Here is a 5,869-nt window from a genome sequence, read left to right as displayed (position 1 = left end):
TTTGATGAAGTACCTCAAGGCTGAACTTCTTGTCTCTTAAAATATATGAACGTATCCACTTCATACTACACTACAAGACAGATTATCTCAAATCAAATTTTATTTGTCACATGCTTGGTAAACAACAGCTGTAGACTAACAGTGAAATGCTTACTTACGGGCCCTTCCCAACAATGCAGAGAGAAACAAATAGAAATAATAGAGGAATAAATACACAAAAAGTAATGATATGTGTAATGATTATCTGTTGATTTTGTGTGATGTGCTACACATCGGCTCCCGCTAGTATAGTGGTTCCCAACCAGGGGTACTAGGACCCCTGGGGGGGCACTTTAAAAGATTTGTGAGACCATAGGCCTACTGGTAAAATGCACGAGGGAGTACTTCAGGGGTACTCCGGGCAGAGCAAACTTCAGTTGGTGCTACAGTAACCAAAAAAGGTTGGGAACCACTGGTCTAGTAATACAGTATATTTTGTACACTGCATGGCCAATGTTCTTTACTAGTATAGTAATTGATGAAGAATTCCCTTCAGACTATTGAGATATATCCCGATTAAGAGTATTGAGATGCACCATTTTTAAGAATATTAAGATGCAGCCCTCATTAAGAGGGTTGAGATACACCCCTCGTTACGAGTTTTGAGATGTACCCTTTTTAAAGAGTATTGAGATGCACCCCTTTTAACACATATGGAGCTGATTCAGACCCAAGTGATGCATACTTTAATGGAACTTAATTTCCTTTTCATGCACATTTCTCTCTATGCGTATTCTGACCTTGAACTTAGGCATGAACTAAATCAATGGTGTACATTCAACTCTGAGAGTGTAAAATGTACACTATTTTCAGTGAACATATGAGTCCCACTGTACTGGTGTTAAAAAAACACTTTTGGAGAGTTAAAAATGTAACTCTGTTGCAGTGGTCCCCATTTTACCCTTAAAGTGTTCAAAGGAACTTATCTTTGTGTAGCATAAGATTAATCGATCAATGTACATGCAAAAACACAGATGTTTAAAACAATCCCCAAAAATAAATAAACCTGCAGTCGGGCATGCTGGGAAATATGATAATAACGGGTGTGGTTTTGATGGGACTGTTTTACTCGCCACAGTGTAAAACAATAACTCTGGTTATTAACACCAACACTGGGAGTTATTTTACACCACTTAGTGTTAATTTAGATAGATGTAACATAGTCAATGTAAATCCGAGACACTCCAATTAGTATGATATGTTACGTTTCGTATAGTATGTATTCATTTGTGATATGTTACGAATTCCAATTTGCTGGAATTTGTTAGAATAGCGTTAGCTAGGTGGCTAACGCAAATGTTAGCTAGGTTAGGAGTTAAGGTTAGGGTTAGGAAATAGGTTAAAGGGTTAAGGTTAGGGGAAGGGTTAGCTAATATGCTAAGTAGTTGCAAAGTAGCTAAAAAGTAGTAAGTAGTTGCAAAGTTAATAATAAGCTGAAATGCTAAAGTTGTCCATGATGAGATTCAAACACGGTTGCTAGACGTTTGAATTATACGCCCACCAATCCACCCTGACCAACCACCCTACTTTCGTTTTTGCCTTAGTAACCTTCTTTCTTATGTAACCATACCAAACGTAACATATCACACTAATTTGAGTGTCACGGATTTACTATGTTACGTCTAGTCATTGAGACCAGGCTGAGAAATCCCATGCACTTGTTTACAAGTTAGAACACAGGAATGTGAGATGTATTTTACACCTCAATTAGGATGATAGAAATCCTCATTATTTAGTTCAATTATTTTTAAATTTGATTGCAATTATTTCTATATAGCCTTAACTTTCTCATTCTGAACTTCTAACGCTAGTGGGGGGAATTATGATGATGGAATTTGTGTTTTTCAAATAAATGATGATTGACAAATAATTTTGAAGGTACACGTGGCGCTAATGTCATTTAACTATAAAGCTCCACTCCATATTTAATTCTTAATGCCTACTGCTTGCAAAATATATATCTTTCAATTATAATAAAAAAACAATTGCAGTACAAGGATTATCCTGACTTTCAAGAATGCCTGAATTGCTTCTACTTACTTTTCTGGTTGGCTGACAAGTTTCACCATTCAATTATTTCAGTTGTAGTATTGCATGGAATGATGAATGGTTCAAATGAAAAGGGATTATGCCTACATCTTGTTTTATCCAAGAAAGAAAGAAATGAATGAATAAATAAACAATAACACATTAATTAAGGTCTGGATTCATTCCAAATCGACAAAGTATTGCGGAAGATCCGCTTTAAAATGTAACTGTGAATTCCGAATGAGCCGACATATGCAGCGTTTACCTGAATACCGTGAATGCAGTGTCCGTGACCGCGGTAACATTGTCATTAATTGTCAATCGCGCTATAAAGCGGATCTTCAGCGCAATGGATTGAATGGAGCCCTAAAACACTGTCCTTGTAACGAAGGGCTCACTTCTTCACAGGATGGATTGCACTAGCATTTATCCTATTGAAATGCTATATATTTTTTTGAGATGCCAGGTTTATTAGGAGTATTGAGATGCATCCCTTATTATGAATATTGAGATGCACCCCTCATTGAGAGTATTGAGATGCACCCTTTTTAAAGATGATTGCAGTGTTACCACCCCTCTGTCATCAACTCAGTGTATGTCCCAAATGGCACCCTATTCCCTACATAGTGCACTACTTTTGACCAGGGCTGGTCAAAAGTAGTGCACTATATAGGGAATAAAGTGCCTTTTGGGATTCAAGCCTGTGTGGATAAACAGAGCGAACATCATCCACCTTTTCAAGATCCAAATGATGACTTCAGTACAGACATGCAGAAGATGGGGAGCTGTGGCACTGTGCCTCTGTACTACACTGCCATCTAGTGTTAGTTATAGAAAGATACAAGTTAGAGCTGCATCTACAGTAGCACCATTCAGTCTCACTGAAAAAACATTATTTCATCTACTTTGTGATCATTCTATACTTACCATGTTAAACAAAAAAAACGGTCTCAACAAAGACATTCAAATATTTGTCCAAAACATATCAACTGGAGGAAAAAACTATCTTGGGTGAAATATCAACCATTCGACTGAGTGATCATTATTACAATGAGATATTTTTACACAGAAAAGTTATATATCTCTCAGCTGGGTCCCAGTCTTCATCTGTGACGCCTCAGTCCTCGCCTCTGGATGACAGGAGAACTTAACAGAAGGTCAGAGGATACTCACACTAAACTCGAACTCTGTTGAAACATGTTTAGCATGTACCTGACGTGCATGTACACGCACACATTTATTAAAACACAGTAATCATCAATGTGAGGGCGACGTCAGGACCCTATACACACCCGTCAGCTTCACTGTGGGGACATCGGGGCCCTCTGTCAGCGCAACTGTGGCCACCAATCTGGAATAGATGGTGATCAGCTTTCTGTTTACTTCCTCAACATCACCAGAAGGCACAGGTGAGCTAACAGGTCTCAGAACAGTCTGCCAAGGTGAGCTAACAGGTCTCAGAACAGTCTGCCGAGGGAGCTAACAGGTCTCAGAACAGTCTGCCGAGGGAATGAGAAGGCGAGGGGGTGAGAAGGTGAGGGGGATCAGGGAAGATAGGGAGAGAAAGGGATGGCGAAAGGAGAGGGGGGATGCATTATTCGACTCTACTCAAGCCAGCTGTTGATCAGGAATGCTGAGATAGACCTCAGACTAGGACTATTATGATTACTATGGCCCTGGATGCCCTCTTCCTCAATAGCCTTACATAACCCCACTGTATATCACTGTAGGTGAAGGCCCTGAGACAATATGTTACAGGCTAACTAAAGCTACAGACTTGAATGTAAGAACTTCCAGCAATGGGATAATATTTCTATGTGGGCCCATTGTGAAAGAGGGTAAGGTTGATTAACCATCAAGAACCAACATATTTTACATACAGTGGGGAGAACAAGTATTTGATACACTGCCGATTTTGCAGGTTTTCCTACTTACAAAGCATGTAGAGGTCTGTAATTGTTATCATAGGTACACTTCAACTGTGAGAGACGGAATCTAAAACAAAAATCCAGAAAATCACATTGTATGATTTTTAAGTAATTAATTTGCATTTTATTGCATGACATAAGTATTTGATCACCTACCAACCAGTAAGAATTTCGGCTCTCACAGACCTGTTAGTTTTTCTTTAAGAAGCCCTCCTGTTCTCCACTCATTACCTGTATTAACTGCACCTGTTTGAACTCGTTACCTGTATAAAAGACACCTGTCCACACACTCAATCAAACAGACTCCAACTTCTCCACAATGGCCAAGACCAGAGAGCTGTGTAAGGACATCAGGGATAAAATTGTAGACCTGCACAAGGCTAGGATGGGCTACAGGACAATAGGCAAGCAGCTTAGTGAGAAGGCAACAACTGTTGGCACAATTATTAGAAAATTGAAGAAGTTCAAGATGACGGTCAATCACCCTTGGTCTGGGGCTCCATGCAAGATCTCACCTCGTGGGGCATCAATGATCATGAGGAAGGTGAGGGATCAGCCCAGAACTACACGGCAGGACCTGGTCAATGACCTGAAGAGAGCTGGGACCACAGTCTCAAAGAAAACCATTAGTAACACACTACGCCGTCATGGATTAAAATCCTGCAGCGCACGCAAGGTCCCCCTGCTCAAGCCAGCGCATGTCCAGGCCCGTCTGAAGTTTGCCAATTACCATCTGGATGATCCAGAGGAGGAATGGGAGAAGGTCATGTGGTCTAAACTCCACTCGCCGTGTTTGGAGGAAGAAGAAGGATGAGTACAACCCCAAGAACACCATCCCAACCATGAAGCATGGAGGTGGAAACATCATTCTTTGGGGATGCTTTTCTGCAAAGGGGACAGGACGACTGCACCGTATTGAGGGGAGGATGGATGGGGCCATGTATCGCGAGATCTTGGCCAACAACCTCCTTCCCTCAGTAAGAGCATTGAAGATGGGTCGTGGCTGGGTCTTCCAGCATGACAACGACCCGAAACACACAGCCAGGGCAACTAAGGAGTGGCTCCGTAAGAAGCATCTCAAGGTCCTGGAGTGGCCTAGCCAGTCTCCAGACCTGAACCCAATAGAAAATCTTTGGAGGGAGAGCTGAAAGTCCGTATTGCCCAGCGACAGCCCCGAAACCTGAAGGATCTGGAGAAGGTCTGTATGGAGGAGTGGGCCAAAATCCCTGCTGCAGTGTTTGCAAACCTGGTCAAGACCTACAGGAAACGTATGATCTCTGTAATAGCAAACAAAGGTTTCTGTACCAAATATTAAGTTCTGCTTTTCTGATGTATCAAATACTTATGTCATGCAATAAAATGCAAATTAATTACTTAAAAATCATACAATGGGATTTTCTGGATTTTTGTTTTAGATTCCGTCTCTCACAGTTGAAGTGTACCTATGATAAAAATTACAGACCTCTACATGCTTTGTAAGTAGGAAAACCTGCAAAATCGGCAGTGTATTAAATACTTGTTCTCGCCACTGTACATCTATTACCAACTGGGGTAATTTTGACCCCAAGAAGAAACTATTGGAAAAATCAACAATCATAGCAAAGCATGACCCATTTTTTAGCAAAATTACAATGAATTAGCATATTCTGTGAAATGAAAATACAAATCTTTCCTTTATGTAATGTGAATCTTTTTCTAAAGTACACTCTACATTAGTACTATACTGAATACAAATATAAACGCAACATGTAAAGTGTTAGTCCCATGTTTCATGAGCTAAAATAAAAGATCCCAGAAATGTTCCATACGCAAAAATACATATTTCTCTAAAATTTGGTGCACACATTTGTTTACATCCCTGTTAGTGAGCAATT

The sequence above is a fragment of the Coregonus clupeaformis genome, chromosome 30 (assembly GCF_020615455.1).
Source record: "Coregonus clupeaformis isolate EN_2021a chromosome 30, ASM2061545v1, whole genome shotgun sequence".
Lineage (NCBI taxonomy): Eukaryota > Metazoa > Chordata > Actinopteri > Salmoniformes > Salmonidae > Coregonus > Coregonus clupeaformis.
Note: the sequence above shows the minus strand (reverse complement) of the source record.